Below are 26,989 nucleotides of genomic sequence, written 5' to 3'. Positions count from 1 at the left end.
TAATGCTGCAAAAAACACAGGGGTGCATATATTTTTTTGAATCAGTGTTTTCATACTCTTTGGGTAAATACCCAGTAGTAAGTACAATACTAGATCACATGATTCCACAACTTTTTGAGGAAACCCCATGCTGTTTTCCACAGTGGGGTCACCAGTTTGCATTTTACCAACAGTGCACAACTTATTGTTTCTTATGTTTCTGATTTTACCCATTCTGATTTAAAAATTATCTGAGGGTTATAAAGCTATTTAAAATAATCAAAGATGAAAATGCTGTTGGAAAGCTTTATATTTGTTTTTGTTTTGTTTTGTTTTTAATGCTGAGACAGATTTTTAATGGTATTATGGAAAGCTTTACATTTGAACTCAGATTTAACAGAACTTCATTCTAGTAGCTGGCATGTTGCACAGCTCTCATTATCCAAAAATGGGAAGCTTAGAAATTTGTTAAGTATATTTATATTTTTAATCTGGCCTTGAGATTAGAGGGAAATTTTTATGTGGATGTTTTCATACAGGACAAAATGAGTGATGTATCTGAAAATATTTTTACAATAATTAGAGATTGTTTATGTGAAAACTGAAGGTATAATATGAGCTCAAGCACAGCATGTTCTGTATTTGTGGTTTTATGGATATCTGGCATAATGTAGGAATAAAGTTCGGAGACTTTAAGGGTACAGTGCTGTTATAACGATCAGATATTTAGGTCATGTATTTACCACAAGTGGAGTGAGTGATTTGAAATGGAAGTTTCTGGTAAGAAGCTACCGCAGGTAAACTAGAGATTCATGTTGGTTGTGTGGATGGCAGAGATGATATTCTGATGTGGAAATTTTAGACCTGTTTTCTTATCTTTATAGAGAGCTATTCCATCTCTTCAGGAAGGTGGGCCAGAAGAATTCCTGCAACCACATAGTATTTCCCCCAGCTGCAGTCTCGAGCCTTATAAGTGGTTAAAAAAAAAGAGGCACAATGTTTACATCTAAGTAATATCGAAATGCCTATATCTACCATAGCAGAAAGTTAATATGGCTCTTGCAACACATTTATTTCCTGCTCTGTGTAGAACTGCAGAATTGCAAAGGCGTCCTCTAAATTATTACTGTGTTAACATTTGAACAGATGGTTTTCCATATAGCTACCATAGTGAATCTGCTAAAAACCACCACCACCACCACCATAATTATGGCATAATTTGATACTAGATGTTTTTCCAGACAAGAGTTAACATAAACATCTCACATTAATTAATCACTTTCTAAGTACTTTACCTAAGTGAAAAACTTTATACAGACTATATAATTAGATTCTTATAGCAACGAGATTATTTTGTTACTCCATTTTATAGAGGAGGTGAATAAAAACTTGCCTAATGTCTTACAAATTGCAATTACAGGCCAGATACTTTAACTCTGGAGCCTAAATTCTTAGTCACTTAACTGTCTTACTTCCTGTGTCACCTACCTCTCAGATGGTTCTGGGACATGAAATTTCAAATACTGGTAACATTTTTATTTTCCTATTTGCTATAGCTGAAGAATGTATGAAAAACTGGCCTATTTAATACTAACTAGATTAGGTACATATTAAAATGTGGTGTGTGTATGTGGAGGTGGTGGGGATGTGTTGTGGAATGTTTGGGGCAGGACATAGAGGAGGAAGAAGCAGAAACTACAATTTATCCTTGTATTACTTTCTCTTAAAATAGAAATTAACTCTAAAAATTAATCTTAAAATATATGAATATCTATGAAATTGAGGGTGCCTATCAATGAAAATCTGTTGCTTTGTTGGAATTTATTTATTTATGTATGTATTTATTTATTTTATTTTTTGTATTATCAACTGGCTGTGAAGAGAAGTATTTGTATTACTGCACAGGGAAGCAAGGAGTATAATAATTATGAGTGTGGACCCCTGAAATCAGATTTCCTAGGGTCAAATCTTGGTTCTGCCAATATCTTAGCCCCTCTAAACCTTGGTTTCATCTTTTCTTCCCAGATCAAAGATGATGAAGAGTAAATGAGGGATGCACATGAGGGATTTATCACAACATCAGTCATGTTTAGCTTTTATCATAGTGAGGAATTTTGATTTAATATCGGGAAGTTATTTCTGGTGACTTTTAAAAAGTCAACTTGTTAGGAAGGGTGGTTTTGGAGTCATTTTTGCAGGATTTATTTAAAACCCAAATGCACTCCATAGTCTGAAATGACTGATGTGTGATTTTACCTGGACTTGGATGCGTATATCAGATGAGCTTCTGAGGTCGTCTTTAACTCTTGGGTCTGTTTCTCTTTTTCAAGTTACCTCTTTCATCCATTTTTGTTGTTTTCTCTTCAAAATATGATTGTGTAGGGGCACCTGGGTGGCTCAGTTGGATAATCGTCTGACTCTTGATTTTTGCTCTGGACATGATCTCACTCACAGGTGGGATTCAGCCGCGTGCTGGGCTCTTTGCTAATAGAAGATCCTTTCTCTCCTCTCTTGAGATTCTTTCTCTCCTCTCTCTCTGCCTCTCCCCCTACTTGCACTCTCTCTCAAAATAAATAAACATTAAAAAAATGTGATTGTGTAATTCATTCCACTTCTATTAGCTAAAAAGAATATTTATTAATGCACATTCTCATAGACTTCTTTTGACCAGTTTCAGTTTGGGCTACACAAAATAGTCAAGCAAAAAAAGAAACACGGTCCTTTTTAAACAAAATAATATATTCAAGTAATTTTAAATAAATTTAAATAAAATTTAAATTATAAATAATAGGAAATTGTAAAAAAAAAAAAAGCTAGGTAAAAAATGACTGGCCGTTGCATTTCATTATTCTCTTGTAACTTTATTCACTCACTAACTCATGCATTCATTTACTCCTAGACACAATGATCACAAGTTTACCCAGTGACCACTGCATGCTATCCTGGCTGCCAGGGAGGATGAAGATCTACACAGCCCATGATTCTTACCCTGGGGGAGCTTGGACAAACTTTGAACATGAAACCATCATGACAATACAAAGGTAGATAAAAATTTGAAAATAATGGAGATGTTTTAAGATAGCATATGATATTTTTCATTTTTCTGTCATATGAATAAACATAAGAATAACCACAACTCATTTAGCTCAGCCAGACTTAGGTCACCTCCCCTCTTGCTTCTTAAACACATGGAACTCTTTATGACACAGATTTAATTTGATAAAATAATTCATAAAAGGCCTAATCCTGCTTCTCTCAAACTAAAGTCATTATACGTAAGCTGTTAGGATGAATTAATTAGGGGCAAAGGCCAGAATACTAGTTAAAATCAAAAGTGGTGGGGCGCCTGGGTGGCTCAGTCGGTTAAGCGTCCGACTTCAGCTCAGGTCACGATCTCGCGGTCCGCGAGTTCGAGCCCCGCGTCGGGCTCTGGGCTGATGGCTCAGAGCTTGGAGCCTGCTTCTGATTCTGTGTCTCCCTCTCTCTCTGCCCCTCCCCCGTTCATGCTGTGTCTCTCTCTGTCTCAAAAATAAATAAATGTTAAAAAAAAATTTATAAAAGTGGAAACACATATGTAGAGAATATATGAACTCTGATTTAAAGCTTGTTAAGGTTTTCTCTCTTATGAGTGGTCACACTGGGTAATTTTTGATAAAACTTGTTATCTCCATGAAATATGAGAACATAAAAAGTCATAAATGCATAGGAACATAAAATTGTTAATTTTTAAAATCCATTCACTAGGCTAAATGCGTGCTACCATAGGCTAAGTCTGGTGTCAGGTACTACTAAAAAATATAAAGGTGATAGATTCCTCATCCTCAAGGAAATAATACTAACGTATACATATACACAAAAAAACAATTATGTGTGTCTGAAATAGAGCAAGGGAATGATCAACTTTTGGGGAGACTGATACAGTATTTCACAGAGAATGTGATATTATGCTGTGCCTTGAAGGAGCGTTTCAGGATTGTATTGTTTTTGTCCATGTTTGAGCCTCATCAATCCCTCCTTTAATGAGTTAACATGGTCTACGGTGTTTATGTTGTTCATGGGTGGGATCAATACATTAACTTTAGAAATCATTAAATAATAAACATGCATGGTAAAAGTTCAAGGGTTACCAATTTAAAAAAAGAGAGAGAGAAAGAACAAATTGTCCATCTTCTAAAAGGAAAAAAAAAGTGGAATAAGAAGAAAACAAAGAAAAAAACTTGGTTAATCCTGGAAAGAAAGGACAAAAAGGGAGAGAAAAAGTGGTAATAGAAAGCAAGCAAGAAGATGGTAGAACTTATTTAATCAACATATACATATATGGATTAAATTCCACAATTAAAAGACAAAAATTAACAGATAAAACAAAGTGCAAACTTTTGTCATATGATATTATTAAGAAACATATTTAAAACAAAAATAACTGAAAAGTTGGGATGTAAGAAATGCAAAAAATTTTCTTGGAAATAAGTAAATGAAAACTAAATCTGATAAGATACATAGAGACGCACGACCTAATGACAAACATTTTAATTTATCAGGAGCATAGCAATTCTAATCATATGCTCTCAAGAGAACATTTTCAAAATGTATTAATTAAAAATTATCAGAAATGTCTGGGAAAAGTAAAAAGAGGAGTGTTAATAATGTATTGACAAAACAATAAGGAAATAAACATATATCTTTCCTTATGGTTTTCCATGGAAGCAAAAACATTCCTTGACCCAAAGATTTAATACACAATTAAATTTTCATTTATGGGTAAATTCAACAGAAGGACATCTTCAGGCATGGGTGGCATAAAACAACTCACTTTATACATATTAAGCGATGAGTAGATTCAACATCTCAAGAATTGGAGGTTTGCAAAGTTAAAGGACTTAGATGTGAACATTGAAACCAGTTGAATACAGAGGTATGCTTAACTAGTAGTTAAAGAATATTCACAGCTCTCAATACAAATGGTAAATCTTTGATGGCTGAGTAACATCTAACACACAAAAAATTTTAGTTGAAAATTCCAGATTGTATTAGTAAGCATTGTACAGTAAGAATAGTCCTGATTATTAGTTAGGGTTCAATCAAAGAAGCAAAGCCAGCAAGAAACAGTCTATCTATCTATCTATCTATCTATCTATCTATCTATCTATCTATCATCTATCTATCTGTCTGTCTGTCTATATTAAGTGTTTTAACCTCATGCAATTTTTGGAGGTGCTTAAACAGTCTCTGCAACACTTGTCTTCTTGTCTGATGCTGGAGTTTGATGTTATTAGTGCAGGCATTTGGGAAACAAAGATTGATATAAAGAGAAAGAGCCAGAACAGGCTGGAACAGAAATGCCAAGGAAATTAAACGGGGAAAAGGTTAGAATTATCAAGTGGTTCTGGGACAATTGGACATCTATTTGAAGAAAAAAAAAAAAGAACTTAGACTCATGCCTCACACCATAAATAAAAAATAACTCATGATGGATTATAGGGCTATATGTAAGAGCTAAAACTTCTAGGATGATCACATAGGAGAAAATCTTTATGGCCCTAGATTAAGTACAAAGTTAGAAATGACCAAAAGCAGACAAAAAAATTATAAATTATATATCATAAAAATTAAAAATTTTTGTGCTTCCAGAAACACTCCAGATATAGACTGAAGAAAATATTTTCAAATTATGTATGTGATAAAGGACTTGCATCTTACCACTTGATCATAGTAAGACAAACAACCTAACTTAAAAAATGAGCAAAAGACTTGAACAGACCTTTCATCATTGTATTTCAAATGCCCATCAACTCACGAATGTATAAACAAAATGTAATATATCCATATAATTAAAAAAACACAAAATACTGATGTATTCTACAACATACATGAACTTCAAAACCACTGTGCTAGATGAAAGATGTCAGATCCAAATGACTATATAATGTGTGATGCCATTTATATGACACATTCAGAAAATGCCCATTTAGAATTATTGTAAAACTGGACTATGCTGATAGATGCACAATCCTGTAAATTTACTGAAAATGAATCGTACACTTATAATTGGTGAATTTTGTTGAATACAACTTATACTTCAGTAGAGCTGGGTTGTTGTTGTTTTTTTTTTTTTTAAAAAGAACAGCCTGGAGTGCACAAACATGAACTAGGGCCACAAGGATGGACTTAAATGTGTTAGTTTTTGTGCCTCTGAACTTGATGGTGTGGGTGTCCTACAGAAATCAGGGCCTGTCATCACAGATCTAAACACACACACCTTGCTACATTTGTTCTTTGTTTTGAGCAGCACTACAATGAAATATATTTAGAAGAATCTTTAAACACTACAGCCAGAAGATTTCCAAGAAACTTAAGAGTTAAAAACCAAATAAAATATAGTCCATTAGCAGAACAGAATGCAAAGAAAATATCAAGGAAAACAGAAAATGTCTTAAACAGGGAAAAATTCTTATGATATAATTTTAAATATAAAGATATATTAATATCTTATAAAATATATCAGAATATGGTTTTGGTTGAAATTTCTATGACAGGATTATGAGTTTTATTTCTTCTTTAGACTTTCATTTCATACATTTAAAAATTTTTTTGAAAAGTGAGGTATAATTGACATATAACATTATATTAGTTTCAGTATAATGATTTGATATTTGTATATGTTGTAAAATGATCACTGCAATAAGTCTGATATATATCACCACACATGATAACAAGTTTTTTCTTGATACATCTTTATAATAAGCAAATAATATCAGGAAGATGATATTTTATGATTTTATAAAATACCTGGTCTTTAACTCCAACCAAATAATTAGGTTAAGAGTGTTGATAAAATAAGAAAATTATATTTTGCTTAAATGTTAATACTTTCCTTACAATACTAAAACAATAAGTGACAAATACAATTAATATAGAGATGTACAATTGAATACTTGTATTTTTAGTTAGTTGTGGCATAACCACTCTAGCCCTTCCCAAGAAGTGAAATACATTTGATAGATCATAACAGCATTGTTTGTGGGCACACGATGAATGGAGAATGCAAGTCAAACAAAACTTTCTAAGTAGTCCTGCTTTTTTTCCCTTTTTACAAAAATACATTTTGTAATAGTTTATTTCTACTTCAATGGAACATAAGAATCACATCTTTAAAAAAAGAGAAGAAATATGTTAAATGGTTGGGAAAGCAATTATGTTACACGAAGAGAATTGAATTCTCAACCGATTTTTGAGCGTCTTTTAGGTTGGCCTTTTATAATCGGTTTTTGAGGATATTTTCAGGAAGATGGATGTGAGGCCTTGCTTTGGTGCTACAGGGCTAATGCAACTCTCTATGCTCTGGGGTGAGGGACTGGTGAATCCAGGAGTCAAGCAGGAAGATTCTGGTTGCTCATGGGCTGATTGATCTTTTCTTACCCATCTCTGCCCCTTAAGGAACAGAAGGGAGTAACATGTCAACTATTCTCAGAATCTCTTTGCAGAATGCCCAGATACTACAATTTCTCAGGCCTCTAGACAGATGCTGTGTCACACTGCTGAGGAGCATGGTGTTGAACTTCCTGCTACCTAAGGCATAATCAGCATGTCAGCAGCTTTAATTTTCTGTTTTCCTTCTGAACATTTGGCATAAACATGAGAATAAACCACAATGTCACTTTGTACAGCAACAGTGACCTCACTCTCAACTTGTGTGTATAATCATGCAAATGTAACTCTTACAATACACATATTTTAAAAACCCAAATGAGTCTCATGTGATCTGGTCCTGCTTCCCATGAAGCAAGTCATTGAAGATGTGTGCTTAGGGACACATGGGAGAATGTGTTTTTCCAAGTCCCTAAGAGTTGAGTCAAAGTATTCTTAATTAGATGAACAAAATAAAAACATTAGATATAGCATTGAGTGGTAAGTCTATGTGAGCATATGATAATCTTCTTTTGGTAAATGTTCCCCTTTGGGCCTCAACAGTGTCTCCGAGCAGTTTTGTCCCTCGTGTGGCATCTCATGCAGAGCCATGTTTTAGGCTCCTACCAGCGCCTTGTGCGTATTCCACCTAAGTAATGAGTACTTACTTAACTCACAGATGTGGCCCTCACAACTTTCAAAACTTCACACTTTATTTTAGACACATCTAATACAGCATATTTGTTTATAGCTTTCCTTTGACTTCACTTTGCAGTTTGGAGAGTGAATTTGAGCATCACATCTCTGTGGAAAGATTAGATTAGTGTTTATATCCCTCTCACAGTGACGTTCCATATTTCTGTGGCTTGATACTTAACTCATCAGTCCCTGAAAATAATTTCAATTGTTTCTTCCTTTTTTCTTTAGCTTTGCTTGATTTGTCAGTAAATAATTAAGAAATCCGTGTTGTGCTAATTCAATTATATATCATAGACAGCCAAAATAATAGCGGTTTAAGGAGAAGTTAGGATTCAGAGTTCAGTACAGTCAAGATGTCTCAGTAGCTAACTGGGACTCAGGCTACTTTGAGATCTCCACGATGTCATTCCTAGGGAACGATCTTCACCCTCCTGGTCTAAATTGTACCTCCAGCTACCACATCCATGCTTTAAGTAGGATGGGGGAAAGGGAGAAGAAGTGGCCTGGACTTGCCTTTATAGTATGTCTCAGAATGTAGTTACATCATTTCTTCTAACATTTCATTGATCAGAACTTCCCACAGGGTCATGGCTAGCTGCAAAGAAGGCTGGAAAAGTCTTTCCCCTGGTACTTATGCCTGTACCCTCATCCCTTCCCCCTGCTCACAGAGGATTTCTATTATTGTTGAAAGTTAGAATGCTTATTAAAATATACATAGCACACTCAGATACTATACACAAACACACACACACACACACACACACACACACCAGTTTTCCAAAATATGTCACCATTTTACACTCTTTAGCAGAGTAGGAAGGTATATTTTCCAGATGTCAACTAAAATTTAATTCAATAGAAATGAATTACATGCCTATTTTGAACTGCAGCTTACCTAATGTTGTACATCAACCTTTGCCATAGATTCCTATGAGGTTGTCAGTTATACTGTGTGGTATGAGCAGGTTAATCTCTGTGATTCTCCATTTCCTCACCTGAAAATAACATATAACTTACTGAGGTAGTATTGTATTTAAATGATATAATTTATATATATATTTCTTAAAACAGTGTTGGGCACATAACAAATACTCAATGAAGTTAGTTTCAATTAAAAAATTCTCAAGTACTCTGAAAAAAATAAAATAAAATAAAATAAAATAAAATAAAATAAAATAAAATAAAATAAAAATGAGTCCCAGTCCCCTCACTAAATGACTTTATGGACATTAAGTCAGCTTAGCGTAGAGAAGAAAGAGTGAAAGTAAGAAGCAGAGAAGAAACTTGTAATTCTGACCTAATTGCATGAACTTGAGCAAGTTACTTCTGTTGTATCTGATTTTTTCATTTGACAGATGGCATCAATTATAATATATGTCAGAGCTTCTTGACAGGGCATCTGGGTGGCTCAGTTGGTTGAGAGTCTGACTGTTAATTTTGGCTTAGATCATGATCCCAGGGTTTTGGGATCCTGAGCGTCGAGCCTGCTTGGGATTTTCTCTCTCTCCCTGCCTCTGCTCCTCTCCCCTGCTCATGCTCATTCTCTCTCTCTCTCTCAAATAAAAATATTAAAAAGTCCACTGTTATAATAATAATAACATATGTCAGAGCTTCTTGAATATTACCTTTGAAAACTGAGGAGCACTACTTTACGGGGTGTAATGATGTAGTATCTGCTATTAAAAAGTATTAATTCACACGAAAATTGTGCTGAAATCTTTATACATACTATTTCACTTAACCTGTTTAGGAATTCCCTAACATGGGTATTATTCTGGTGATTCCCCAAGGAACCCATTCTGATTCCTCCAGGATGAGAAAAAAAGAGACTTAAAGTTCCAAGATCACAGCACAGTTTGTTGGAGGAACTAAGCGTTCAGACCCAGGTGTATTTGTTTCTAAAGCTAATATTGTAAAATAAAGTTTATGGTCTTTCTAACAATGGAGTGGTTGAGTGCATGGGGAGAATGTTCTGGGAACAATGGATGGTTTAAGTTAACCAGATGACAGAGAATAGAGTGGAGTAGTGAAAGTCAAGACTGGTGGTTAGGCTGGAAACACTGTTTGGAGAGCTTTAAATATAACTATGAAGATTCAAAATGTTATTGAGAAATAAATTTTAAAAATATGGAGGATGTTTATGAATATACTAACTACAGCTTAGAAAGAGTAGAAGAGTTTGGATTAAGGAATGGAGAAGGAAAAACAGGAGATGGCTAAGAGGCTATTTTAGCATTCTGGGATGGAGTACAATTGGGCCACTGATTATGGGAATACTACTTAGTGAGTCTTGTCTAGAAATGTTAAAGTTCTCACATATTATTTATTAAGCAGTGTGTTCAAGAAGAAATTGTTAATATGTCATTTTAAGGCAACCCTCTCATATTATCAGGAAGGCACCAAAGTTATACTACAACCAGAATTCTGGGTTTGCAGAGTTCTTCATGTGCTAGGCCTTTGCCATATTCTCCCTTCTTGTGGCTTATCTCTTGTTTCTTCTTGCTTGCTTCAAATCTATCTTGTATATTGACACCTTCAGTTTTCCTGGCCTTCGACCTCTGTGTTGTAAAATGTAAGTATTCTTATTCATATTTGGTGAGGCCAACAGATCAAGTAAAGGTTTTTGTTTGAAAGATAGTTTATTACTCACAATTCATAAGAGGAGGGGACACATCACACCAGACAGGGACACATAGGGGATCCACCAGGATTGGTCAGGAGGCCGAAGGACCAAGGGGAAAATGTAGGAAAGAGCCTTTATTGTGGTTTCTGCAGAAAGTAATGGGCAAGACAGGGAAAGCAGATTTGGATTGGCTAGTTTGAATAATTTCAGTGGGCTCTGGGGTGTAGGAGCTATTCTTAGTGTTACCAGACAAGGACCTGTTCCCAAATATGCAGCAATTCAAACACTGACACCAGTGTCTTTTGTGGCAGAGAAAAAGGTTTTATTGCAGGGCACCAAGCAAGAAGACAGTAGAAAAATTTTCAAATCCACCTGCCTGAGGGTTGGGTTGGTGTATTTAAGGGTAAGGGATAAGGCTGAATGGAGTAGGATAATTAGATATAGGGACAAAGGGAGGAATGAGCATGTACATTTAGGAATCATGCCTCTTCATAGGATATGTGTTCAGAAAATGGTGGCCTAGGAATGATGATGGGGGAAAGATCTCCAGGTGGGTCATCACAGATGTTCACTCTTTTGTTCACTCTTGGTCCCTTCTGCACAGCTGCAAGAATTCTTGCCATTTTGCTCCAATCTTAGTTAGTCTCATTGGTGGTCAGTCAGCTTCTGCAAAAAAGGCTCATAAGCCAATCAAGTAGCCAGTTTCGTTAGGCTAGATTGGTAGAACATTTGTTAATGTACAACATTAACATGCGTTGGTTTCAATTAGTTTTCTGTTTCCTGGCTCTGGGATAATTAGGGCAGGAGAATAGTGGCCCAGAGTATGAGAGAGTTTTGGTGTGGCCTCTAGATTGATTGGTATACATAGGGAAGATGTACTTGCAGGCCAGTTCTTTACTATCCCTAGGAATTGGCTGGCCCCAGGAGGGGCACTGTAGAGGAGAAAAAATTAATTCTTTCTTTACCTCTCTAGGTTCTTGTTTGAGACCCTTCTGTAATAAAGGACAAATTAACAGGATAAAAAACAAACATTTGATAACATGCATGCCTCCTGTATACATAGGAGGTACCTAGGAAAATGGAGTAATACCCAAATGGCTCAGGTCACCACTTTAAATATCATCTCCAGCTAAAAACAAAAGATGTTGGGATGAGGGAAGCCAGTTATGGGAGGTTATCAGGCAAAACACAGTAAAGAAGGGTATAGTTGCTATGCAGATTTAAGTCAGGTGTCTTCTCCATTCATGAGCCTCTAGAGTTATAGGCATTCTCCTCTTCCTGATACAGAGAGAAAGACACCCTTACAAATGGAGATTTCCCTTGTAAATGTAAATGTCTTTTACATAAGGGTAATTTCCACTGGTTTTCAGAGATTTTCTTGTGTTCTCTGTTTCTTAAAAATAATCAGCTTAAAATAATCTTTATGCCAAAGAGGTATAACCCTAACCCTTAAGCCTAACCCTAATTTTGGGATGGCATATTTATTGTGTTTCCCTTAAGCCTCAAATGTCAAAGTATCAAATACAGAAACTAGGAAATGTTGCTGCTACACTCTCACCCACTACTTTTTTTCCTAACTCATAATTGACCCTTTTATTCTTGACTCAGCAAAGACAGACTTACTAACAAGTACTTTTTAAGCTTTCTGTCTTAGTCCAAAGCATTTCTTAATGGGCAAGAGGAGGTGGGGTAAAATAGATCCAGTGAGCAAGGTCTCAAATCAATGTAATGGCTAAATTCTTGGCTTTTTATAATGATCAAGACTGTGAGAAATACAGCTTAGGTATATTTTAAATGGTGTGTCATAATCTGTATGTGACATTAACTCATTCGTAGGTAATGATGTGGTAAACATAGGCAAAAGGAAAAATTAAATTTCCTTGCTACTGCCGTGATTATGGCACTTTGCTAAGGGAAAAAGGCAATCTTACTACATTATCCTGACCTCCAGGATCCGGTAAGTGTACATACAAAAATTCCTCTGGAAAATTCCTTCATCTCCACCCCCCAAATGGATGTTAGCAATTATCCTCCAAGCAAGCATTTGGCCCACTAAAATACATCTGAAGGGTCTCATGACTAAGGTTTTATAGACAGTAATAAATGACCTTTTCTTAACAATAGCTAGCCCCCTCAAGGTCCTGGAAACCTTGCTTCCAAAATTCCTTAGAGACTTACACTGTCCCCAACCCTTTCCCAACTTGAAAATGTATTATCAGTCACCCCTCACAACCTCAGTGCCGCTCTTTCTGCCATGGCAGTTCTGTCCCCGTGCTTTAATAAAACCACTTTTTGCACCAGACACATCTTAAGAATTCTTTCTTGGCCATCAGTTCGGAGTCCCAGCATTTCCACATCAGTTAACATATGGAATCAATGTATGTTCTATACAATCATTTATGCAGTGAGGATTCAGTCTATTTTCTGTATTGACACCATCTATGCGACTCTGGGTAAGTCCCTTTGCTTCCATGGCTTTCGTTTTTCTCTTTTGTAAAGAAAGGATTGGATTAGGTGACCTCTAAAGTTCTTCTAGCTTTATCATTCTTCTATGTTAACACTGAAAAATAAAATCATGGAATACATACAGTATACTACCTATAGGGATTTCTTTTAAATTTTAAATTGATATGCCAACTAGATGGACTTTTAGTTTTTAGCTCAAGTATTCTATTACACCCCTCATCCTTCCCTTCAAAAGAAGTGCAATGTTAGGGAATTTATTACACATAACAAAACATGTGTTTATGGTTCAGTATGAGAGAACCCACTGTCCTCCCCACCCCCAATATTGGATAAAAACAGCAGCTTAATCAGTGATTATGAATTCTGAGCTCAGCTTTCCATTTACAAACAGTGAGGCTGAAAGCTATAAACATTCTGACTTCTGCCTGGGGAGAGTTGAATGTTCCAGGAAATGTACATTGCACTGGAAAATCCAGGATTAGTTTTCAATTCCGTAACATGCTGTTTCCACAATTACTCCTCAAGTTAGCAGAATGTCCTCAGGATTTTGGATATTACTGTGTCCTGGCAGGACTTAGGAAGTTTCACTTCCTCAGAGCTGGACACATTGAGCTAAAGCTCTCAGGGAGTTAGAACTTTATTTAACATTACCCTCCCTCACTTTTTTTTTTGTTGAAATAAGGTGGTCAAAACAGTCTATTGACTTGTGAAATCTTCAAAGATGTATCTTTTTTAAAAAAAAACACACTTCAGGGGTGCCTGGGTGGCTCAGTTGGCTGAGCGCCTGATTTTGGCTTAGGTCATGACATGATCTCATGGTTTGTGATTTTGAGCCCCGTTTCGCGCTGTCTGCTATCAGCATAGAGCCAGTCCCATTCAGATTCTCTGTTTCCCTCTCTCTCTGCCTCTCCCCTGCTCGCACATGCATTCTCTCTCTCTCTCTCTCTCTCTCTCTCTCTCTCTCTCTCTCTCTCTCAAATCACTCTGTACATATATTTACATCATGAGGAGAGTCAGGGCTGCTTATTCATACTGGCTGAGTAGCAATCTTTAAATTCATATTATAATTTTAATGGTCGAACAGGAGGAAAAGTAGTTGAGTTTATGAATGGTGGTGATAAGGAGAAGTAGAAGGAGGGGATTCAAAGAAGGCCTGGTTGAATTCTCAAGGCATACCTATTTGGTAATGTTTTCTTAACTTGAATTAAATACAGAAAAGCTCAATAATATTATTTCTTTACTCATAAATTGTTAATAGAGTGTCATGAAGGTTAAGTGTTCCGAAACGCAAATTATCAGACTTTGAATTGGTAGATATTTCTTTATAAACACTCTAGTGCCTGTATTTCTCAATACTTCTAAGGCAAAGACAATGTTCTTTCTCAAGAAACCTTGAGATTTCTTGAAGGTAGAGAATAAATGTGCCATCTTCTTGGAACAACAGTTTTTACTTGAAGATTATTTTTATATTGTTAAAAAGAAAACTGGAGGCCCAAAGTGGAGTCACTTGTTCCAGGTCAGCAAAACAAGATTTAGTTGTAGTTTTAACCTCTCCTGGAGTAGAATTTTAAGCCAGTCAATATGGAATTTTCTAGTTAGCACCAATGAGATTACCTGTCATATGGGCCCACTCTATGCCCTGCCCTCAACCCCAAAGGAAGAAAAAACCTTCCATTTTGCACATCTGCTCAGAGCTCCCATCTACTTGCTGGATTGGATGTTGCCTGATTCATGAGTTACTTGGTAAAGCCAATTAGATCTTCACATTTACTTGGTTGAATTTTTTTAACATTATTAAAATAAAATTTATGAAAATAAAATGTCTATATTCAAAATAAAACCTAAAACTTGAATAAAATTTCCAGTGGTGAGAGGCTGTTTCTAGTTATTCTCCCTCACACCCTGAGGATAAGTACTGACCATCCTCTGAATAGTTTAAATGTCACAGATCTAGATCATCCCTTTCACTTCAGAATTTAGGCTATTGTACCATAGATGTTAAGTTGCCATGGCAACCCAGATCTGCGAACTGCAATGCTGTTCATTCATTTGTCCGATAAATGTTTAGTATTCATTCACTATGTCCAAGGCATTCTCCCTTGGTCTGCTGTCAGAGAGTCTCTACCTTCATGGTTCCATGATAATAGAAACCATGCTCCAGACCTTACAATGTCTCACTTTCACATCCAGAATAAGAAACAAAAATTTATCTTCCACAGATAACAAGGGGTTGCATGTCATTTGTTCTTACTGGATCGTGCACTTATTACAAAACCAATCTCTCTTTCTGGAGAATTATAATGCTTTGATTTGCTTATGCCAGGTGAAATGCTGCAACGCTTCCTGAAAGGAGGGAACCTATTTAAAGCACATGGTCAGAAAACAGGGGATGGATTGGTTTCTATAAAGAAAAATGACTTATGACTGTGAAAGGAAAAGTGACCAGATACTGGATGGCAAAATAACACGTGTGCAGTAATAATACTCCTGTGACCAAAATAATGACAATGATTTTTTTTTTTTTTTAATTTGAAGAGCTTAGTTTTTTGTAATACTATGGCAGAGGTTGTAATTTGGCAGCCTTTGGGCCAAATTTAGTCAGAATAGTGTTCTTAAAAAGCATGTCGGAAAGGCTTTAGCAGCGGTATGCTTCCATAGTTCACTCTTTTTTTGTCTTTGGTACCACTAGGGACTTCATTCATACACGCTACTTACGACGTCTGACTCCATATAAGGGATACTTTAGGGACTTTTCAAGGTCATAACTAACTAACAATAATTTTAAGAATGGTTATTATCCAACAAAAAGAAATATTATGCTCTCTGTGCCTAAGTGATTTGCTAATGACCTTTCCCTTCCCCCATGACTTTTTATGTCTCATGGGTCAATTCTGTTTTGAAGTTTACAAAACCTTTAGCATTGGGCCTATGGGAAGGACTCAAATTTCATACCAGAACATTTTCTCATTGCCCATATATTACTCCTTATAATTTTGACAACTTCCCCAGCAGCCCAGCAGTCTGTCTTTTTTTGCCACATCCCATTAATCTTGAGTGAACACAGACTGTGCCTGGTATAGCTCACAAGTGGGGTCCTTCTCCAAGCAATATTGTTTGGTGTCTCACAGAAGGTCATCCCAGTAGGATGTCAAGCCCACGTGAGCAGGGTCTTTCTTTTGTGCACCATTCTTTCTTCAGCTCCTACAACAGTACCAGGCATAAAGCAAGTACTCAATATTTATTGAGATGACTTCATGAGCAACATGTACCCAGTGTATGACACCACAGTCAAGAGTATGGAGATAGTTTTTCTTCTTTCTTTTCTTCTTCATATGAACACTTGCCAGTGTTGTCTTTCTTGCTCATTTTCCTCTCCTGCTTGCATGAGTCTCAGAACTGACTTTTGTCCTTGTTCCACAGCACTGATTTCTATTATACATTTGGGCAGGGTTGGGTTAGTCTGGGGAGCTAAGTGTCATCAAAAAGAACTGTGTTCGTGTGTAAGGATACTGTACCACACTGCAGCCACAACCTGTATTGCAAAACTCTGATATTGAGAGGTAGGTGCGCTAAAACAAGACCAGATGAAGTGGTCGCTTACACATATTGACAGTTGCCTATGTGTTGAACAATTTTACCATATGTTAAAAAGAATGTATGTTTATAAAGCTGGGCTTTATATCTTGGAAGCTGGACTTTAGATGAAGACTTTATTCTTTCAGATATTTCATTCCTATCTGCATAGTCCCAGTGTAGATTTTGGGATTCAGAAGTTTATACCATTCTATCTTGGACATCGTGACTGGTCTCTCTGCTCTGTACCCTGATGGTGCTGTCTTCGTTTTGTGACTCTTACATCAGTAACTCTATTTGATGTAACTAAGTCATTCTATATTTGGTAGTTCTCTAATTCCAAGCCTACATCTGACATTTTTATTTATTTTTATTTTTAATTAATTAATATTTTTACAATTGACAGTTTTAACGCAATACTTATTTAGTCTGGCTGTGGTGATAAGCAGAATTGGTAATAAGTTTCTTCCTTTCTTATGTTCAAGAAATATGAAAAGGACTTAATATAATAGTTGACTTAGACTGTAATCAAAAGTACTTTGAAGGAGTTCCTCAAGGTTAAGTGGCAGAAGAAATTCAAACTGGCCTTTCTGATTTTCTAATATAATTATATGGTTAGAGTAGGATATTCATGTATACTTTTAATACTATGTGTCCGTCATTCAATTTTATTTTGACAATTAACACAACGTTATTGCTCATGGAAAATACATTTCCTTCTAAAGTTACTCTAATGCTTTTTATATTTTAGTAGTAACTTTGAAAACAAAGAGGACATATCTTTTAGTTTGTTCATAACCACAATATCTAAGTAATGATATTTTAAGGGAAACAAAGACAAAGAAAATTGACCACAGAATTGAATACAGAATTCCTTTCTGATAAAACAAAGCCACTTTTTTGGATTAGTGGAAAAGTAAATAACAAAACAGTTTGTATCTCTGGTTACTATATTCTTTTAACTTGAAAATGGAGTGACTTTCTGCTCCAATAAGAGCACTAGCACTGGTGTAGATGTTCTTGCTCTGTTAGCTGTACAGTGACTCATACTCTACAGAAACCAAGAAGAAAGGCACTGTTTACATCAATTATGTGTGGATTTAAAATATGGTATAAAATAACTTGCAAGAAACATATTTGATAAATGAATATAACAGATGTTCATAAAACTGACTTTTTAATGTACTTTCAAAGTAGAACACGTTTTTATTCCTTTCTAAAAAACAAAGTTCCTCCTCCAAGTTGAAGCTTCAATTAGGTATTTACAAGGGGGAGATATGATCCAGCTTTCTGAGTAACGTGATTCTAAATCCAAAACATAGAAATAGATATGACCACCAATTAACAATTGACTGAACTCCCACTAAATGCAAAGAAATGACCTAGATTTCTGGGCATCTTATGTAGTTTATTATTTCAAAGGGAGTTTTTACCCTCTAGTTGAAAATGTTTATTAAAAAAAAGTAAGAAGAAAGAGAAAGAAAGAAAGAAAGAAAGAAAGAAAGAAAGAAAGAAAGAAAGTCACTTCCATAATGAGCTACCTCTAATTTCAGAATCTGAGTTTGCTTTCAGATTAATCATGTGTTCGGCCAGCAGTGGCTTGGGTGGGGAGTAAGGAAGGGCTGTGGGTTATGGAAACTGTGGAAATTGTGGGAAGCAAAATGCACAGGAAGGCGAGACAGAGTTCCACAAAATTAGAGATGGCAATGACATGAGTTGGTAAAACAAGGGTGATCCCTCCTGGCATGTATGTTTTCTTCCACCATGCCTTGGTCTGGGCTTTGTCCTCTCAACATTCCCACACAGCCTTACATGTCTGTCCCTTACTTTAAGAAAATGCCTGACTCAAGGGAAATTCTAGATGAGCCTTGATGTTCCAAGTACATTGCTATTACTTTTTGTCCCACCATCCTTCATTTCATGTTGAGTATTTCCTCTGCATGCAAATGTGGTTAAGAAGTCAGATACCAACTAAGCACTAAATGCATGGGGGCTGCAAATGCTGCTGTATTCAGGGCGGGTTTTAAGTAATGCTTTTTCAACTTGGTATGTAAAGACATATAACAAATTTGAAAAAAAAAGTGAAAAATTTTGCCAATTCTCTCATTGTTTTGAAATATCTAAATGTATTTCATGTTATAGCCCAAATACCTGTATGGTGGGCTATTTTTGTCTCTTGTATTTTTTAGAGTTCAGTATATATAGGTTCAAACTCACAAATGCCTCTAAGCCTTTGCTTTAATCATTTAGTGTAGAACAGATATTCTCCAATTTCATCATTCATATCCAAACAATGTAAGCCCTTCTAAGTGCTGATTACTTTTTTTTTAATATTGAACCTTGTATCACTTGCTGAACTTAACCTGGGTTTAAGTTTATCCTAAGATAGAAACTAGGTCCTCAAGGGTTAGTATCTTTCAGTTGTTGATATATATGCCCCAAATTTGATTGTGGACCCAGAAACTTAGATAAATTTGGATGTTAGCAGTAGGAAAAAACTGAGTTAACACTTATTCAACATTCTCAGCATAACCAAGGAGGAAATCCCTTAGTTCTCTTAGGGGAGTTTCTTGACTTCCTTTCCTAATTCACAGAATTATGAGTCAAAGCATAGAAGAATATTCTAACTTGGTTCCATGTGTGACCCTTGCTCATGTCCCCAGCTTTCTCTTCACTGAAATTAGGATATCATTTTAAAATTATGTTTGTTGGAGATCATTTTTATTTCACCAAGAGTTGCATATAAGCCCCTCTATTTTAGCTCTGTCATCTGTATTTTTTTCTCAATATTATTGCTTTATGATAACGCTCAATAGCATGGAAATTGCTATTTGATTGGAGGCATAGTGGTTTTTGTGTGATTGGCAGAAACTATAGCTGTATACAGCACACAGCTCAGGCCACATTTCCTCCTAAAAACTTTGGCCTTCACAGAGAGCTATATTCTTTTGGTGTGCTTAATACAGAGGTCAAAAAAAAAAAAAAAAAAAGAGAGAGAGAGAGAGAGAGAAAGGAACATTTCCGTATGAACACACAAAAGTGTTAATACGTAGCCCATCACTTAACATAGTACTAATATAATAGTTTAAGCAGAGCATTAATAAGTCAACAGATTCTAGAAGAACAGAGAAATAAGAGATACTTTCAATTGAGAAGTCTTGATTGAAAGAGAGAATTTTTAACTGGATCTTGAAAAATAAATAGCATTTCACCAGAAAGAGAAGGAATCGAAGGGGACAGTGCATAAAAATATATGGCTTTAAAATATATATGTGGTTATAATGGGAGAGGAAGGTTAGGCCAAATTTTGGAAGGCTTTGAATGCCGTTGTACCACATTTCATACTTAAACGATGGAAAAAACTTTAAGATTTTGTTAGGTAAGTGACATATTTTTGTTTTGTTTTTAGTTAGTTCATCAGGTCTGAAACAGATGGCATATTCCAATCAGGTAATTCGATAAGAGTTTAATAAAGGGATTCTACAAAAGATGTTTGCAAAAGTATGGAAATCAAAGAAATACAGCCACTAGACCTTGAAACTGGCTGGAGGCAGGGCTTTACCGTCTACAACTCTAAATAATAAAATTTGGAGAGAGAAGTATGTAAAGAGGGCCACCTGATAGAATCAAAGACATCGGGGCAATAAATAACCTAGATTCACTTTGCTTTTACCCTTTGAACTCCTACCAGCATTTCTCATTGGGAAGATAAACCAAAACCAATGGGAACCTAAGGAAAAGAATTCTTTTTGATGTATTCCAGATACCTCAGCTTTCAGGGGGACAGATCAATGTGGATAAGGATACAGAGTAGATTTGAAGGGACAAATGGGAGAGACCCGGTACAGTTGCAATTTGGGAAATAGTTTGAGATGGCAAGAGAATAAGCAGGGCAGTCAAGCAAATAAAGGAAATTCTTGGAGCAGTTCAGACAAAGCTACCAAGGGTCTGAAACAGATCAGCATTAATGACAATGGAAGGGAAGAGAGGCTAGTTGGCATATAGAGATGGAGTTGTCAAGACTTAGTAATGTTTTGGATGTAAAGGGTAAAAGAGAAGAAGAAAACAAAAGCAGGTTACAGAAGAAAGAATTGATGTTTTTAGGGACAGTAACAAGTTTACGATTTGGAGAGTAGTAACTTAATTTCTTAAGTTTCTATTGATTATGTAACTTTGCATTGAGCTCTAAGATAAGCAATACTGAGGATATAAAATTGACATGGAACATACTGTTGCTCTCTAGAGACTCACATCTTATTGAAATTGCTGGAACATAACGCAGGCAATATAAATAATACAAAGCTAAATGGAATATTTTTAAATGATAAAATATTTGCCCTGGAGAATTCCATTGTTAGTCAGAAGGAAGAGACTAGTTTCACTTGAAGATGTTACAAAATATGTATCAGAATCTCCAGCTCACAGTTCATTAGAATGTGAGGACCCCTCAAGAAATACTGCTAACATTTCTTTTGTATGGCAGTGGTTTCTTTTCCTTACAAAATTTGAAAAAGGTAAACTGAAGCATGAGTTAACAGTAGGACTGATTGTGATGAGTGAAAGTGTGAAGGAAAAATTTGGACAGAGGAATAGACATAGGGAGAACTTCATAGGAAGATTGGAGTTTTACAACCAGCCAAGGAACTACTAGTAGCTAGAAGAAAAGCCTGGAACAGATCCTTAGAGCCTTCAGAGGGAGCTGCCCCTGACTATACCATGATCTCAGACTTCTAATGTTCAGGATTGTGAGACGTTACATTTCTGTTTAAGATACTCTGTAGTACTTTGTTGGGCTGTCTGTGTGGCTCAGTCAGTTGGGTGTCTGACTCTTGATTTTGACTCAGGTCGTGATCTCACGGTGGGATGGAGTCCCGCATCAGGCTCTGCACTGGCAGCACAGAGCCTGCTTAGCATTCTCTGTCACCCTCTCTCCCTGCCCCTCCCCTGCTTGCTCTCTCTCTCACTCTCTCTCAAAAATAAATAAACATTTTTTAAAAAAGATATTCTGTAGTATTTTGTTAACAGCATTCCTCAAAAACTAATATGCCATCTTATCTACACCTAGGGTTTCCACTACTATCATAAACCTACAGTTTTCTGGGGAAGAGATTTCCAAACTGTGTGCCCCCAAACACTGGTCCCTGGAGATGCTCCACAAAGAAGGATGTTAAGGGCAAACACCTGGAGTTTTAGAAGACACTGTAAAAAACTTGTTTCTTGAGAGTCCTGCAGTCAGTGAAAAGTCAGAATTCCTCCCATATGTGACCATATAACACTTTCTGATTATAACATGTTTTGAGAAATTCATTCTGGCCATATGTATAGTGCAATGAACTGCAGGCTTTCAAAGTGTTACTGTTGCTTGAGTAGTAAACCTCCAATACAAAGCAATTGATGTCATAAATATATGTTTTAAATATATTTTTTAAATTTGGGGCAATTTTAACACCTTTTGTTATAACTTCTAATGCTCTTCCTCAAACCCATTTTGCTAATTGCTGTTCTAGAGACATCTTAAAACTGACTTCAAATGGTATGCTGTATTGTGTGTGTTCTAAAATACATTATTACATATTTTGGATCACCAAATGAATAATAACTTTTACTTAAAGTGCAGTTAGTCTAAATTTATTTCTGTAAATAAATTGGAGAGTTGAAATAATTTAAGATGAACACACGAGACTGATAATTGCAGTTCTCCACTTAATTACTTTGTAAATACTGCTTTAAAAATAAGCATATTGTATGAGGATGAAACCCAAGTGTCAACTTTTCCTATCTACAGGATAGCACCAACCTCTTGCTAGTCTTTATCCATCATAATTCTGAATATCAATAGGGTAGAACACCATATTTTTTCTTGGAAACATTTCCTTTTATCTTCAATAAGCAGAAGTTTTCTCTGATCAGCATCTTAGAAGTCATTCAGTTCCACTTAGAGTTAATTGGTGATCATTTCATTTTATGCTTATTTTCGATAGTTATATTTTTCTGTCTTATTTTCATTGTTTGGGGGGGTTGTTATGTTTTTATGGGAGATTGCTGTTATATTCTATTTGCTAAACTTACTGCTAATTTGCTCTTTTGCCCTATGCTGTTTGTGTGGCATCTGAATCAACTGCTTTACAAATGTTTCTTCAGCCACATAGATGCAACTTTGGAACAGAATAAATTGGCAGACAAGACCACATAGACACTGAGAGTGTAGAGCAATAATAATCAGTCCTTAAATCAACCAGGGTTTGCTCCTTTAGGGCATACTTTTTGCATTGTGTCACAAGAATAATTTGTGAGAAATGTTTGTACCAGAAATGTAGGGAAACACCCATAGCTTTGAATACTTTGTACTTCTTATGAAGGCTTAGCTTGTGAAGTTGGCAGATTTGGGTTTTACTGAAAGAAAATAGCTAATTACCACACCATTCTTTTCCTAGATGACTAAAGTGGCTTTAAAAGAAGTTTAGCATTGTCTCACACATAGCAAAAGAAAGCCAACAAGGACAGAAGATAATTTCCAACTCTAAATGACCCTGTGGGTCCCATGTCTATAAATATGGATGTCTCAAAGCCAAGAAAAATAAGTATCATATAAAACTCTTGGCCTTTTATGCATTAGTACTATTGACTATTATTAGGGAAGAAAGAGCATAGCAAACTAAGCTTGTGGTAAACTTAGTTTACTTTATCATTAAAGATTTTGACTCTAAGGCCTAGTATTTTCTTAACCAAACATCTTTAGACTACATAGTCCTTCCTAATCATTATGTTCTGCCCACAGTGAGGTTGCTTTTCCTCTTCCCGATCTAGACATCATTCACAGTCTATAGGATATAAGAGGCATATGCCTGAGTATTTATCATTCTGCACCATTAGCACAGAGGCCACTTTAAGAATTTTGTACTACCTGAAGGGTTAATTTGTGTGTTTGGAGTTCCCTGAGTCTGTTAAATTCTTTAATCAGCTCTTTGCCTGCTTTGCTACTGTGGCAAACTTTTAAACTGAAATAAATTCCAAGCCAGTTGGTCAGGGTCTTGGCAGTGTTTGAAGGTCAACCTTCTCAACTTCCAGTTGGCCATCAAATGCTTTTCAGAGATTGTCCCATAGAGTTGCCAAAAGTTTGGGGCTGCATGTGGTGGATGAGAAAGCAAGAACCTCATTTTTCCTATGAATTCTTGTCACAATCTTTATTGGTAAGGATGAATTTAGCATTTTCTTCTCCTTGCTAATCTAGCTTTTCTCAGAGAAATATGCAGTACCCTGTTATAATGCAGCTGCTGGGCAGATTACCTAGGTTTGTGTTTTTGTTTTTGTTTTTGTAGAGGACAGTGAGTAATCTGAATGGATTTTACAAGGGATGTGTGTTTAGGTTGTGTGTGTGTGTGTGTGTGTGTGTGTCAGTGTGTCTGTTTGTTGCCTGTGGATATTTGATGGAATGAATGAAGGAGGGAGGGAGAGAGAAGGAGACAGAGTGAGAGGGAAAAAGTGGTACCTTCAGTAGGAAGTTGAAATGGGGTGAAAGAGCAGAGATGCATAAAGGAGATACTTGGGAAGTTTGTTCATGCACAATATATTCCCCTTCTCTATTTCCCCAAACAATAGTGTAGAAACTTGTGTTTCTTCATTTCCCCTGGTTTTTCATTTTGAAAATTTAAAAAATGGAACACCTGTAAACCCTTTACATAGATCCATTTGTTTTTTATGATTTTGCCACGTTTGCTTTTCTCCCTCCACACACAAATTGTCATTTGGTGAATCATTTGAAAGTAAATTGTGCACATCATGGCACCTCAATTCCAGATACTTTAGCATATGACTTCTAAGAATAAAGATTCTCCTATGCAGCCATTATTGAACATAGAGATTTTAACAATAATTCAATAATGTAAAACACCATCATCTCATATTCAAATTTCTCCAATGGCCTTGAAAAGTTTTTAGAGTTAGTTCTTTTTTAATTTTTAAAAAAATCCAAGATCCATTCAAGATTCCTCTCTTGTATTTGAATGGTTCTGTCTCTTTAGTGTCTTTCCACCTGGAACAGTGTTCTGCTCACCCTCCGTTTTTTCCTCTGACATTGACTTTTTGAGGCATTCAGGCCAGTTGTCATACAAAATGGTTCACGTTCTGGGTTTGTCTGACTGTTTCTTCATGATTAGATTAATGTTGAGCATTTTGGGGGAGAATTCTAGATGACATTATGTAATTTTTATTGTATCACATAATTACCAGATGTCCAACTGTCATTTGGTTAAGTTGCTAAATGCCAGATCTCCATTGTAAAAGCATATTCTCTCCTTTCTAATCGTAAGAAATTTGTGGGGCGATAGCCTGACTCCGTGTAAAAATTCTGTTTTCAACAATCTTTCACTCAATAGTCTTACCTCTTTGATGAGTCAATTATTATACTGGAGGTTTAAAAATACATTTTTAAAAAATTCTGTCACTTTTCCCACATTTATTAGAGTTTCTTCTCTCTCTCTCACCCTCTGTTTTAGCTATCTCTACTGACTCATGGCTTCCCTGTGTTATTACCTATAACTTTTATTATTATTCTTTTTTAATTGAAGTATAATTAACATACAGTGTTACATTAGTTTTAGGTATACAATATAATGATTTAATAATTCTATACATTACCGAATACTCATCGAGGTAAGTGTACTCTTAATTTTCTTTATGTCTATTACCATCTTAATCATTTTACAGTATAGTAGTGTTAATTATGTCAACGTTGTGCAACAGATCATTAGAGCTTTTTCATCTGGCAAAAGCGAAACAACACCCATTGAACTCCTCTTTTTCCTCTACTCTCAGCCCCTAGTTAGTGCCATTCTACTTTCTGCTTTTAAGAGGTTAACTACTTAGATATCTCATAAGTGGAATCATGCAGTATTTATATTTTGTGACTAGCTTTTTTTCGCTTAGCATAGTATCCTCAAAGTTCACCAATGTAGTAGCATATGACAAGATTGTCTTCTTTTGGGGGCTGAATAATATTCCATTGCATTAATATACCACATTTCCCATGTCCATTCGTCCTTTGGTGGACATCTAGGTTACTAGATGAGGGGATGGGCTAAATAGGTGATGAGCATTAAAAAGGGCACTTGTTGGGATAAGCAATGGGTGTTATACGGAAGTGATGAATCACTGGGTTCTACTCCTGAAACCAATACTATACTGCATGTTAACTAACTTGAATTTAAATAAATAAGTAAGTAAGTAAATAAATGTAAAGAAATAATGAGACACACACACACACACACACACACACACACACACACAAAACCAGTTGACTTCAAGTTAAAGTGAGATCATTCTGGGAGGGTCTGATCTAATCAGGTGAGCTCATTAAAAGAAGTCTCATGCTTTTCATTAATTCGGAAGTGTGAACCAGCAGCCTCTTTCTTTCTCTGTCAATTTTTCTCTATCTCTTGTTCTCTTTTGCTGTCTTTGAAGAAACATGTTTCCGTGAATTCTACAGTTATAAGAAAATTAATTCTGCCAACATTCTGAGGGATCTTAGAAGTGGGTTGCTCTCTAGTCAAACCTCAAGATGAGAGTACGGCATAGCTGACACCTTGATTTCAGTCTTGTGAAACCCTGAGTAGATAAGCCAGTTAAGTTTTGCTTAGATTCCTGACCCACTTAATAAATATGTGTTATTTTAAGTCAAAAGTGTGTGATATTTTGTAAAGCAGCAATAGATAAAGAATACAAATGTTGAATACATATGAAGCAAATATTAAAAACCCCTAAATATATAACTCAATAACTTACAGAATTGTGAGAATAGATTAGTCAAAAATTGATGTGAAGAGTTTGAGATACTTCTCTCAGAAAATGATGAACAAAGCAAATTTAAATATAAACAGAGATAAAAGGCTTAAATATGATTAATAATCTAATATATATATAGGTTATAGTATTATCTGAACCCACGAGACCAGACGAATTTCACAATTTAGATTTTTTTGTTATAATGAAAAATGATATAAAACATGTGCTATATATTATCCCTGGAGGGATCTAGCACAAGACTCCATGATCAAATCTTAGTATTTCTATAGCTAAAAAAAAAAAAAAAAAAAAAAAAAAGACACTAAGTACCTGCCTATCAGTTAGGGTAGGTTTTTGTCAACGAATCTGTTCAGGTCAGCTTAGATTTTTCCAACAAATAAGTTTAAAAAATTTTAACTGTGGAGACTTTTGGGTTTTAGAATTGCAAATAAAGGATTATAGTCT

This window comes from Panthera pardus, unplaced genomic scaffold (assembly GCF_024362965.1).
Source record: "Panthera pardus isolate Hobbes unplaced genomic scaffold, ASM2436296v1 HiC_scaffold_1, whole genome shotgun sequence".
NCBI lineage: Eukaryota > Metazoa > Chordata > Mammalia > Carnivora > Felidae > Panthera > Panthera pardus.
This window is presented reverse-complemented; position numbering follows the sequence as displayed.